The sequence below is a fragment of the Staurois parvus genome, unplaced genomic scaffold (genome assembly GCF_062004578.1).
Source record: "Staurois parvus isolate SC_StPar_1 unplaced genomic scaffold, SC_StPar_1.0 ptg000327l, whole genome shotgun sequence".
NCBI lineage: Eukaryota > Metazoa > Chordata > Amphibia > Anura > Ranidae > Staurois > Staurois parvus.
Window position 1 is genome coordinate 2253650 of NW_028318123.1, and position 14773 is coordinate 2268422.

Here is a 14773-nt window from a genome sequence, read left to right on the forward strand (position 1 = left end):
CGTTTGGCGTGCTTTCTGGTCTAATAATAAACCCAAATAAATCTACAGCACTTAACATTTCTCTCCCCCCTAAAGAGTTGACGCATCTGAAACAGATTTTACCATTCCCTTGGTCACAGTGTCATATCCCTTTCTTGGGAATCAAACTGACTCCTGGATTATCAGACCTTTATGCAGCTAACTATCTTCCAATGCTAAACCATCTCTCTGCCCTTATGTCCAAATGGTCTTCCCTCCCCCTTGCATGGCTAGGCAGAATAGCAGTTATCAAGATGTCAATCCTACCAAAAATTCTATATCTGTTTAGAGTCCTTCCAGTCCCAGTCCCCCCTCATTACCTCCGCACACTGCAGCGTCGCATCTTCTCCTATGTATGGGGCAATACTCGCCCTCGTATACCCCGCTCCACCCTATACCGCCATAAGCTTGCTGGAGGTCTAGGCCTACCCGACATCAGCAAATATTACCAAGCAGCGCATTTAGCCCAATTACCTAAGTATCATGCAACCTTTGAAATCCCTCAATGGGTTGCGCTTGAATCAATAGCATGCGATCCCCTATCCACCGCTAACCTACTTTGGTTGAGGCCGGTAGACCGCCGCTCTATAACCAACCCCATCACTTCTCATTTTTTATCCTTATGGGATAAATTGAAAACCCGTTACCTCCTCCAATCACTACATAATCCTATGCTCTCGTTTCTACAAAACCCAGCTTTTCCCCCGGAGTGGCAGACACCCCGTTTATTCAAAACCTGGTCCTCCGCTACTTTGCTCCGTACACATCACTTCCTACAGAGGAATAAGTTTAAATCCTTTGCCTCGCTGCGGGAAACGCATAGCCTCCCGGCCTCTGAGATATTTAGATACTTGCAGCTACAACACTTTTACGCACCATACGCTACAATAACCAATCGGCCAGACACCATGTCTCTCTTTGAACAAGCGTGTTGCAAAGACCCTCACAGACGTGGGCTTATCTCCTGCTTATACTCACTCTTCGCCACTTCGACCACCACGTTCCCCCCTCTATATACCCATAAATGGGAAGTGGATCTAGGTAAGAAATTCGATCCATCTGATTGGGACCGCATTTGGGCCAACACAAAATCGTCTTCGCAGAACGTTGTAGCATTGGAAACGAATTATAAAGTTCTAACCCGCTGGTACTTGGTCCCAGCAAGAATCGCAAAATTTACCCCTAATTACTCGCCCAACTGTTTCAGAGGCTGTGTGGATCTGGGAACACATTACCATATATGGTGGGACTGTCCTGTAGCCCGAACCTTTTGGGATGAAATTTTTACCATGATATCTACATTTAGCACTATCACTATACAGCCAGACCCAACGACAGCCCTACTCAACCAATGCCCTTCTGGCATCTCCAACTCGCAATTTAAGCTGTTTATGCAAGTCACAACAGCGGCTAAACAGGTTATAGCAAAGTCTTGGAAATCCCCTACTCTTACTGTCGCGGCTGTCAAAACCAGAATAACTCAAGCCATGATACACGCAAAGGTGGAAGCCACAGTTCTTGACACGATCCCTAAATTCCTGCGCATATGGAGCCCTTGGGTAGAGCATTTCCTTCCGTCTAACTTTGACAAGTCACTGCTTCTCCCTTGAGTTCAGTACTGTACGACAAGGATATGGTACATAACCCCTCGTGCGTAGCGCGTAGAGACTGTTGTGAACTTGATGAATATTCATGGAGTCATAGTTGTTGTTCTTCTTCCCCTTCCCCCCCCCTTCCGCCCCTGTCTGACCCCCTCCAGAATTCCCCCTATTTCTTTAATGCACTTGGGAGACATTACCATGATTGACTGATACCATCTTGCATTCTGTCATTGATTTCTATTTACCTGTTTCCGTTAGCAATGTATAGACGTTAATGCCTTGACCCTCATTCATTTTATTGTATCCTACTGTCACATCAATGCCTAATATGTATTAACAATGTCTCCTTGTTTGTGTCATCCCCATTTATTGTTAATAAAATTGTTTGAACAAGAAAATATTATAGGGGCTACTATTTTTACTCTTCTTATGAAAATACCGATTGTCCGACCATCACACTGATGAATTTAAAAACTTTCTGAGTTTTTAGAACCAGTATGCAGCCACTGAAGTCAATGACTTAATTATATACTTGTTCTAGGTCAATAAGGTGGAAAGTTTTGAAGCGAAAATTTATCAACAGGACAGCTACACAGTCTTTTTTCAGAGGAAGTGGTCAAATGTAGCAGATTATTTACTTCACTTTGTACAGTTTTTCTATAACTCCTATCAATTTGTTTCAGACAAAATTCACTTAATTACTCAATTTACTGAAAGCCAGGAGAATTATATATTTTTGCTTTATTTCCAAAAGCAATCTGTGATTCTGTTATCTGCTGACACATGTATTATTAATAATGGCTAATGTATATTTAAAACTTTTATTGCTCTCAGCTTTTATGATTTGGTACCAAAATGCATTAATGCATTAATGAACGAAAACTTCAAACAGATATATTCAAAAGACATATTTCTGAGCAACCTAATGAAACTTTGGAAAATATAAAACATTAAGACAGTCCAGAGGTTTGGATTTTGGAGACAAAATGAATAAGAGTACCTTAGTTTAAAAGTTCTGCCATCACTTATAAGAAGAACAGTTAAAGGGTGCGGAGGATGCTGTGTTGACGCATGTAGCTGATGGTTCATTACACTACATTGATCTCCATTTGCTGTCAGTACAACTTTGCCTCAAGCAAGTGAAAATTGTTCTATGTCATTTTTCAGTTCTGTAGTCTGTATCTATCAGGAGACCTCTTGTCTAGCACAGCTCTAGGGATTAAACATAAACAGAGATGTAAGATTTCAGTAAGCCATAGGACAAATTAACTAAAAAAAAAACCACCTAAAAAACCCCGTAAATTACTTTAACGTTATCTAATGTATTTAATACATACCTACCTGCTTTATTTCACAAGCAAGTTTATGTAAAGTTAAATTAGACTGGTATGACTCTTTTAAAGAAGCAGTTCAGTCTATTAAAAGCATTGTGTTATTTTAAAATGAGTTGCAGAAATAACAAAAACAGATTGAGACTTCTATTCCATGGATAAAAAAAACAGAGACAGCATATAAAAAAAGTTGAATCATAATTATAAACAAAGCTGTAAAAGTGACCCACTTTAGAATAATTGTCATTTAGCCATATGTAACCAAAAGAGCAAAGGGTAAAAGGAGCACTACACAGGAAAGTCAATGTCCAATAAATATTTATTCCATTAAACCAGTCAAATATAAATTCACATGTCCAGTCAAACATGCCCCCTTCATCAGGGCATAAGATGGTTTGTTTAAATCAAAAGTGGAGTTGGATTATCTGGTACCCCTCCATCTTCCAGAGTCAAGTTTTGATTTAAATGGGAGCAGATTGCATTCAGTTAAGTTACCAGAGAACAATACTGGTGAATGAAGCTTTATTTTTTCTATAATTGAACACAAATAAAGGGAGGGCACTTATTATTGCCACCAAGGAAAAGGGGGAAGGATTATTGTTGCCACTGAAACCACTGAAAGGAGGTATAAATATTGTTGACACCATCAGTGACACCAGTGAAGAGGAGATGTATCATTGCTGCCACTTACACCAGTGAATGGGGAGTTATTATTGCTGACACTGATAACAATAACAGGGTTTTTTTGTTGCTGCCACTGTCATTTAAACTAATGAAGGCAATATTATTATTGCTGCTACTCAGCAGAAGACGTGGTTCTTTTGGACAGTGTTCTCTTATTTCCTAGCCTACTATACCTACTGGATTAGATCTTTGGGTGTCTGTGATCCCCATTTGGGGAGATGCCCTGGAGTGCCCTACTGTCCTTGATGTCATGTTTCTTAACACCGTTTTTCGTCCCCTTTCTTTCTTTTTTTTTTTCCTCTCTTTCTCTTCCCCTCTATTTACCCTTTTCTTTATAGTTCTTCCTCTTTTCTTGTCTTTTCTTAGAAGCTGGCTTATAAAAAAGATAAAACCATGAGTCTTCCCACACAACCAGTACTTGAGGGACAATAATATTCTGTTTATATATTCCCAAGATATTGTTATGTTTGATGCATTACATTGTCCTCTGACTAGCTTATTGTTTGGTTTATGTTTCTTTTATGTTTGGTTTATTGGTTATGTTTCTGTACTTTGGACTTTTATTTTTGTTATGCTGATCATTCCTTGCATCTGGGATGTATGTGACCCTTGATTCTTAATGTATATTATTCTGTAAACAAAGTAATTCAGTGTAGCTTAGGGTGTGGTTGCCATCATCCCTATTTCCATAGTACAAAAAAATATATAAATATATGGGCAGCACAATGGCTAAATGGTTACCAAATCCACCTGGCAGTACTGTTCAAATCCCAACCACTGCCCCACCTGCTTGGAGTTTGCATGTTCTCCCTGTGCCTGCATGGGTTTCCTTCAGGTACTCCAGTTTCCTCCCACACTCCAAAGACATGCTGGCTGGTAGGTTAATTGGATCCTGTCTAAATTGGCCCTAGTATGTGTATGTATGAATGTAAGTTAGGTACCTTAGATTGTATGCCCCTTCAGGGTTAGGGGCTGATGTGAATGTGCAATATATATGTAAAGCGCTGCGTTAACTGACAACGCTATATAAGTACCTATACTAATAAATAAATCTTATATTTGATGGGATTTTAAAGGTAACCTTAAGTTACACAGGAAAAACCACATTTTTATAAATCCGGAACTTTTGAAGAGATCTATTCCATACAGCAGATGAGCTTACCAAATGACTACTAGCAGGAGGATACAGGTATCCAAAAGACTTTTAATCGTGTAAAAAAGTGTGGAAAGACATGATCTTTTGTTTAAATCTAAAGACTATCAAAAGAACAATCAGGATGAAGTTAGGGTCATTTTAAAATATTCCAATAAACATGCCAAAATAAGAAAGATATTATGAAACCAGTCATCTGTTTTGGCAGAAGACCCAATCATTGGTAAATTAGTGGGTTTCAATCCTTCCATCACCTACAAAAGGGCAGGGTCTATAAAAGATTCTTTAGTACACAGTGAATACAAGGGGGATCAGAGATGTGATCCTTGCAAATATGTTGCCACCTTTCCCTGTGTAGAACGTGCACATTGTTACTTTTTGAGCAATAAAAAAAAATTTACTCCCCCAAATTAAGAAAATTTTATCTCTAAGCATTTTGATAATTGCCAGACCAAAGGGGTGGTATACCTTATGCTATGTGAATGTAGATCCTTTTACGTGGGTAAAACACATCAAGAATTTTGTAAACGCATTTCTAAGCATGTTCATGCTATGAGAATAGGTAATCTTTATTTACCTCTGGGAAGGCATGTTGCCAAATTCCACAAATACAGGATGCCAAAGGTGACTTTTTCAGCTCTTGAAAGAATACATATTCCCACCAGGGGTGGCAACTGGAACAAAGCACTGCTCCAGCAAGAAATGCACTGGATTAGATGCCTTGATGCCACTTGGATGAATCTGAAAGTTATAGACCTTCTTTGGAGGGCTTTACCGCTGGAAAAACAGATTGAGAATGTGCATAACAATGGACATTTTTCTGTTTAATGTCCTTCTCCTATCACCCTATAGGGGGATTTTTCCCTTTTGATCACACTGCAAAGATTGCTTTTTAATTGTATTTGTACTGAAATCATATCATGTGCTGTCCGGATTGTATGATAAGTCTATTGTCATATTCTTGCAATTTGTTTATACAGATGTCTCCTATGCAGGAGGTTTTTGTTTGGCTTCCTACTGGGACTGTCCTTCATTAGCTTGTCCAGCACGAAAAGGGTCTCTCATATCCGTTTCCACTGTGAGGGACCTGTTTTTGGCTTTGTAGAATAATTGGGGAGGCCTATGTTCTTCCTCCTTGTTCTCATGCACCTTGTGTGCAGGCCTTATTGTTCCGTGTCGGTAACGGTCTCCAATATGGCTCCCGCACGGTCTCTGCAAGTGCGTCATTCCAAGGCCAGATGTTATGTCAATGCTCATAGCGCGGTCGTGCATCCGCAGTTGTGAAGAATTCTGGGGACCACACAATGGGCATCATCTTCCTCTCTAGAGGACTTGTTCCACTTTTGGGAGGAAACACACACATCACACCCATTTTTGACCCTATAAAAGGCCATAATTTGAGTAGCCAGGCAAGGCTACTAGAATCTAGCTGGATTTTTGGAGGAACGTCATCCTATTTTCTTGCAACTTCTGGTGAGTTGGAAAAGGCATGGGCAATGAATGTTGATATTCATGCTTATTTTTTGCACTTTAGTAGTTAATTGTACAACACCTGAGCCCTTACATTTCATTGTTTGTGATGCTTTCTTATGTAGTACTAATTATTGGGAGACAACAAAATTAATTGGAATGTTTGTCCTCTTGAACACTCAATAAAAGGGTGTACATATTGATATGATCATTTTATGATCGATATATATTTATATGATGCCCCTACCAATATCCAATAAGAGGATGTTATGAAATTTACTTCTACCAATTTACACATACCATTGGTTATATTGATGCTGTTCTCTTGTATTTTTAGTTCCTCATTATCTATAATTACATACTCCATTATATTTATATATACGTTTTATTATGGCAGTGGTTGTCATGTGGCACCCGTGGTCTTTGCACGTCAAAATGATGGCTTCATTTTTGGAGGAGATTCATTTCCTGATATGGTGAAACACTTCTCTTTGAATATCCATGGTGGTTATGTAAGTTGTTTACCTCATACCATTTGGTTAACTACTAAATAGTTATGACAATATTTACTAAAATTGACTATTAATTATTTTTATAGAGTGGTATCATATCCCTGAAGAAGAATATATGTTAATGCATTCAAAATGCATTGGATCCCAGGCTGAATGTATCTGCAGTCAAACTTTGAGGTTGTAAGATGGAAATCAGCTATGAGGGATACCACCCATACCACCTATATTGGAACATACCATAATTTGTAAAGTGAATGAGTAGTCTGAATTGCTGTGCAATATATTTGGCAATATGCAATGACCATTTTGTATGTGCTGATAAGCAAAACAAACTTTTAATGACATGTATAAATAAGTGACATATCGGACTGGATGTCACTCCGCTTCCTCAAACTCAACCTTTCCAAAACTGAGCTTCTAGTATTCCCCCCAGCCCGTGCCCCCTCCCCTGACTTCTCTATCAAGATCAACAACACTACCATCAGTCCCACCCCTCACACCAGGGAACTAGGTGTAATCCTAGACTCCAATCTGTCCTTTCAGCCCCAGGTCCAATCACTGACAAACTCATGTAGACTTCACCTCCGCAACATCTCCAAGATACGACCATTCATAACCTTGGAAACCACTAAGCAACTCATCCACTCCCTTATTATATCACGCCTTGACTACTGTAACTCCCTCCTCACTGGCCTACCTCATCGCAGGCTATCATCACTTAAGTCCATTATGAATGCTGCTGCCAGACTCATTCACCTTACTAACCATTCTGTATCTGCCACCCCTCTCTGCCAATCCCTCCACTGGCTTCCAATTGCCCAGCGGATACAATGCAAAACACTAACACTGATGTATAAAGCCATTCATAACACTGCCCCTAAATACATCACCGACCTTGTCTCTAAATACCACCCAAACCGTACTCTCCGCTCCTCGCAAGACCTCTCTAACTCCCTTGTTTCCTCCTCCCATGCTTGTCTCCAGGATTTCTCACGGGCTTCACCCATCCTCTGGAACTCCCTACCCCAAGCTATCAGGCTATCGCCTACTCTGCTCACTTTTAGGCACACTCTGAAAACTCATCTCTTCAGGGAAGCCTATTCCGACCCCGGCTAACTATTGGAATCCCCTACTCCCCCAACCACTCCATCCCCCACAGCTAATTACCTCTTGTACCACTATCTCCTCCCTCCTAGATTGTAAGCTCCAAGGAGCAGGGCCCTCTAATCCCTCTTGTATTGAACTGTATTGTTACTGTGCTGTCTCCCTCCATAATGTAAAGCCCTGAGAAAACTGTCGGCTCTATATAAGTCCTGTATAATAATAATAATAATAATAATAATAATAATAAAATGTTGATGCTCTTTTTTATAAAAAAAAGTGGTTTCTCCTGTGCCTTTAAAATCCCATCAAATGTAAGATATAATTTTTTGTACTATTGTATATTATTCTATATTGTATAGCTTTGTGGTTGGAGCTAATAAAAGGTTACATTAAATAAAGGGTTAATACTGTTGCCACTGACATGATTAAAGGGGGTTTATTATTGCCACCTCAGCTCTGAGCTCAGCACCTCTTCCCATAAACCTTTACACAGCATTGTCTGTGGCAAAGAATCCCTCCTATACAGGATTGGGGGATAGAGAGATGCCATGGCAGTTAGAAAGTTAACAAAAAGGCCCCTAAGGGAGGGGCTTCCTGGAATGGGGTTATCCCTGTTATTTGCATTTCACCTCCTCCATTTGGTGAGATTGAATCAAATAGTTCCTCATTATTTTCATTAAATCAGGAGGGTGGCAATTATCTGTTTCTAAATAAATAGTTTGACCAGTGGATTTTTTTCTTTATAAATTACATAAACTAAGTGACTATCTTCGAAGGTTATTATCATGCCTAAAAATCAGACTTGCTTGGTACTATGTCAGATATGTTAAATTTGGTGCTAGGTATAAATATAATTAAATCAATATGAAAATAAATATAAGGCTGTATATCCAAATAGCAAAAAAAAGAGCTGCAGTTAAAATATCTGAATACAAAATATTAAAACAGTGTTAAAAATTGTTGTGCTACTACTTTAAATATATAATTACAAAAAACAGCATAAAATATGCAATGTTATATGTTATGTTGAAAAAAACCTATATAAACCTCAAACATCAAATACATCCACCATAAACCCCAAAGGTCCAAATCCAATTTGTGATAAATACACAGGATACATTCAATATGTGACCAATGCAAAAGATAATCCACATCTGACTTCAGTGTTCCACCATCAATAAATAAAATCAAGTTTCTGACTAGAAGCACATGACCCTTATATAATAAAGCCATGAGAGCATATAGATTAGCCCTGAGGATCAGATTGATAAATTCTGAAGTGAACACTCAGCAGTCGATAATAATCTTGATAATTATACCAAACATAGACCATTGGTAAAATGGTACAAGGAACATACTGTAATCCAGTAAAACAATGCTATGTATTGACTTAAAGCATTAGGATACTAACAAACATAGAGAAGTAAAGTGTATGAACTCACAGCCAAATCAAGCAGGCGCAATGATTTCAGCCTGCCAAGCTCCGGTCGACGCTTTTCGTCAAAGGGGACGGTGCACAACCACATGATGACCATGTAAAAAATAAAGTACGCAGCGCTGATCAATAAATTAAATGGAGCAATGTCCCCAATATTAAAGACATAAATCAGTGACAGTCTATATAGTGAAGATATCGTGGTATACAACTTCAATCCAGTGGCGGTGCTCCCAGTGGTAAGTTAAGAATTACACACTCACCAGAAGCATAATTCAATTATGCAATATGTAAATCAACACGAATCTCCTTCACAGGTATAGGTCCGGACTGGAACTCAGGGTGATTCTCCCTCAAGATGGTAAGGATATGTGCCCTCAGAGGTGTAGATAGATCCAGCTGGCCAGAGGTCCCTTTAAGGGATTGGTGGGTACAGATGGCTGCTTACAGGTGCTTCCCTCTCTGGATATGATGGACTGGTAACTGGATCGCAGTAGGGCTCTATAAATGTTATAACTCCTCTTGTTGCACTTCTTTTATGACTCTGTAGTCCTAAAAGAAGTGCAACAAGAGGAGTTATATCATTTATAGAGCATAAAAATGTTCTAATGAAGTGTTAGACTACAGCAAGTAACAAAGAAAAATAATGTGGCGCTAATATCATATAAACCCCACCGCAAATGGCATAAAATGAAATAAATATACCAATATGCACATAAATAATATCAAATAAATGTGTAAGAGTGTAAATATGCAGATATATAAATATACATAAAACAATATGCAATAACAAAACAATATATATAAAAAGTGATGCACATGAGTATCTATATCACTCACACAATACACGTGCAACAAGGTGCCACCTACCAGGTCCAAATAGGGACCAACAAATAACAGTAGAGCCCCAAATGATCATAAACGGATCTAATAGTGATATACAAACAACAAACGAAAAGTCCAAAATTGGACTAAACCCAAAAAGTTGTGCTTCAACCTCCCAACAGAAAACAGAAGTGCTCCAGGCACTTATTATTTCCTTAAAGTTCATTTCACTTGGGGGTAGTGCGGGTGTGTCTTTTGCCTACATACCTTGTACCAAAAGGTGTCCCTCTTTCTCATCTCAGATTTTTGGTAGGTATGCTTTCTGGAGAACAATCTGTGTTGAGAACCTGTAGAGCAGGGATTCTCAACCTTTTAAAGGTTTAAGTGTTTTGGTAACCAGTTGCGGGCCACAATTAAATTTTGAATTCCGAATTTTGAATTTTTTATTTTAAATAGCATAACGAAAATTTTCCTCCTGCAGCCATTGAATGCTGGCAGGAGGAAGAGGAGGAAAAGCCGTCTTTCAGCGGTTGCAGAAGGAAAATAGAGTGGATCAGTTCCTGTATATGCCGCACCTCCTGGTCAAGTGTAAAACAGAATGTGACAGGGAGGCCATATGGGCCCCCTGGAGCATGCAGCAGGGTCACCATTGTGACCCCTGACACTACACCTGTGGTTGGGTAGGTGTGGTAAAAACACACCCCAAACTGTAAATGTAAATTAGCTTTTACTGTCCTGAGCCCCCTATAAAGCTGCTTTCACACTGGTGCACTTTCCTGCGAGTTAGCTGCTCTTTGCCATAGACATCTATTATATCTTGTGGGTGTGGTGCACTTTCATGAAAGCCCACCTGATTTGAGATGGAGAGCCACATCAGAGGGCTCTAAGAGCCACATGTGGCCCACGGGCCACAGGTTGAGCACCCCTGTTGTAGATCAAGTATTTCCCTTCTTCTGCTTCACTGATTCTGTGGATCTGTGCTATTCCACCTCTCATGCTGCTTTTTGACTATCCCCCCACCAATCAGGACTGGAGAATCTCTGATATGAGTGAAAAACCCTGACTCTACCAAAATGGCCTCCTTCATACAGAAATATAGTGTGAAATACAATGGTAGCGTATACCTAAAACCAAAACTTTCCGTATCATTTTGGAAGAAGTAAGAAATAGTGAAAAGCCTTCTCAGGTTTTATTTTTCATCAATGCCCCTTTGGGGATATTTTTCGTCACTTTCTGTTCCGTAGACACAACAGCAAGTAAGAAACAAATCCTTCCAAATGGAGAGAAAATGCCCTGTTAGCATAAAAAAAAATTTAATTGTCAATCACCACAGCCACTACGTGATTACCCCACAAAAATCATCAAACATAAAAACATAAGATTGCAAATGAATCAATAATTAAACATAAGGATGCTGTGTGCACCATAAAGTGGTTTCACTACACCCCTCAGTAAATAATGCAGCAAAAGATGCTGCGCAACCCACAAACCTTCACTATAAAATGATAATAAAGTCCAAAAGTAGCAAGATCTTCCAACAAATTACCTACATGTACCACCAAATTATCCATGTGTCCAAATATCTCTGTGCCCCAATATCTTCTATAACTGATCACCAGTGCTACTCATGCATATACCAGTGAACAATATATGCTCACCTGCAGACTAGACCCTGATGGCCAGTCAAGGGTCACAGGTGCTTGTGCCCCCTTCATGGGCTGCAAACACGGTGGCTCCAGATTCACTCCACCACAGATGGCTCCCACTGTTCCATGGATCCTCCACTCACAAAAGAAGCATTAAATCATTCATAAAAGAAGAATACAACTGATAGTGCTCTCCATACAGTAAAAACATTTATTCACTGTCTAAAATGACACTCACAAGTCAGTGCACACACAGTGCTATGTATAGCGCATATCAAACATAGGCAGCTCTCACCACCTCCACTACCGACATCAAGATGGCTGAAAACTGACCCTGCTCCACTCCTATATGAGTGGAGTGGGGTCAGTTGGCTGCCAGCAGACGGGAGAACTGAGCAATCAGTGGTGACTGATTGCTCAGTTCTCACTGCAGAGCCAACAGTGGACATATGCAGCATATATCTAAGTGAGTATTTATTTTATTTATTTCAGGTACTTACATAGCGCTGTCAATTTTACGCAGCGCTTTACACATACATATATATTGAGCATACACATCAATCCCTAACCCTCAAGGGGTGTACAATCTAAGGTCCCTAACTCACATTCATACATACACATATTAGGGCCAATTTAGACAGGATCCAATTAAACTACCATCATGTCTTTGGAGTGTGGGAGGAAACAGGAGCACCCGGAGGAAATCCACACAAGCACAGGGAGAACATGCAAACTCCATGCAGGAGGCGCCATGGTCGGGAATTGAACTGATGACCCATTTACTGCAAGACAGGCGTGCTAACCACTAAGCCACTGTGCCGCCCCACAATATATATATATATATAATTTTATTTATTTATTTATTTTTTTAGTCTGTAAGGGGTAAATATAAATGCAGAAAGCATACAGACAGGACTGGGGACTATTCCTTTGTCCTGTGTTTGCTTTTTTGGGCATTCATACATCAGCCTTTAGGTCATTCTGTGCATGCTCCACCACTGCATGAACCACTCATTCAGAGCTGACATGTCAACATCAATAGTTCGTAAACTGCATGTCATGTTGACATGTTGGTCCTGAGTAGTGATGGTGGCCAATAGGACCCTTTTACACAATATGCAACATCAGCACAAATGTTATGTGCTTATGGACAGCTACAGCTTATAGACACATTTTTTCTTTGGATTTTGCTGGCATGCATCTCTGTGCTTAAAGTGTTACTAAACTCAGGACCCTGCATTTACTCTATCTGGTCTCCCACAGTACACAGAACATGGAAATGCAATTGTTTTAGTAAATATAAACTGCTAAATCCTTTTCTCATCAGTAGTATGTAGCAGTCTTGTGACTTCTATCAGTGTTCAGCAGAACACTGGTTAAAGCTTGTAGGAGGAGTTTTCTTTCTGCTCTAGGAGGATGCAGAACTCCTGACCTCTGTGTGGACAGTGCTGATTGGCCTTGTGCTGGTCACATGCACTCTTGCAAGCAAAAAAAAAACCTCTCTAGCAATAGACACCAAACTGAGCATGTGCAGAGTGACTCCACATGATATGTCTTATCAGGAGCTAAGAGGGGGACGCTGGAAGAAGGGGAGGATCAGAAAAGTCAGGATGAAACAGCCTTTTTACACAATGCAGAGGAATAACCCCTTAGGTTCCACAGTGAGTATATCAAGCATGCTTTACTGCATATACAGACTGATTTTACTGTTGTGGGTTTAGTAACACTTTAAGACTTTAAGCAGGCATACCTTCTTTTTTTCACTTGTATAATTAATCTTTAGTACAATAAAAATAACTGAAAGGTTAAGGGTGAGAGTCAATAATGGTTTATAAGACTGCATTCATTTACATACTACTCTGTTTCCCATCTTTGTTTTTCAGAACTGGGAATGCTGTTACTCATTGCTAGATTCAGCTAAATACATATTGTGGTGTTCAACAACAAGCTCATACTCCAGGAAGCCATCTGCTCATCTGCTCATATAATGTGGACTACTGAGCACAGTATCAGGAAAACATCTTAGCTTATGCCAAATCTCAACTGACAAAAACATTCTACACTTGTAATTCGTAATGCAGCTTTTGCCTGATAGAAGTGTCATGCAATTAAAAAGAATCTATCATTAACATTTTGTGTAATGATAATTACATACTTGGGGAGTGTACTTTCATCTTCTGGTTATGCAAATTGACATTTCCTTATAGTCTTGATATTTTATATTTTTTTTTTTCTTTACGTACATTTATGGGTAAAATAAATCAACCAAACTATTGTTGATTTATATTAAATACTGACATGAATGAGTCATCTGTAAAGACAGTTGCAAGAAAAAGTATGTGAACCCCTTGGGATTACGTGGAGTTTTGCATGAATTGGGCATAAAATGTGCTCTGAATGTCATCTAAGTCACAACAATAGAAGAACACGGTCTGCTGAACATAATACTACACAAACATTAGATGTTGCCATGGTTTAATTGCACATAACATCTAAACATTCACAGTGCAGGGAGGAAAAAGTATGTGAACCTTTGGACTTAATAACTGGTTGACCCTCCTTTGGCAGCAATAACCTCAACCAAACGTTTCCTGTAGTTGCAGATCAGACCTGCACAACGATCTGGAGTAATTTTGGACCACTCCTCTTCACAAAACTGTTTCAGTGTAGCAATATTCTTGGGATGTCTGGTGTGAATCGCTCTCTTAAGGTCATGCCACAGCATTTCAATCGGGTTGAGGTCAGGACTCTGACTGGGCCACTCCAGAAGGCGTATTCTGTGCTGTTGCAGCCATTGTTTTGTTGGATTACTTGTATGCTTTGGATCATTGTCCTGCTGCATCACCCATCCTCTGCCGAGCTTCAGTTGGCGGACAGATGGTCGTACGTTTTCCTGCAAAATGTCTTGATAAACTCTGGAATTCATTTTCCCATCAATGACAACAATCCGTCCAGGCCCTGAGGCAGCAAAGCAGCCCCAAACCATGATGCTCC

General features: G+C 39.6%; 1 long non-coding RNA gene across 1 annotated transcript in view; it reads left to right on the forward strand.

Moving 5' to 3' along the window:
* LOC149457293 (uncharacterized) overlaps window positions 1-13908 on the forward strand; it is a 216285-nt gene extending 202377 nt beyond the window's left edge. The window contains exon 2 of the long non-coding RNA XR_016313645.1: window positions 13663-13908. This is a non-coding gene — a long non-coding RNA (uncharacterized LOC149457293). The remainder of the gene's footprint in view (window positions 1-13662) is intronic.
* Window positions 13909-14773: the final 865 nt, after the last annotated feature.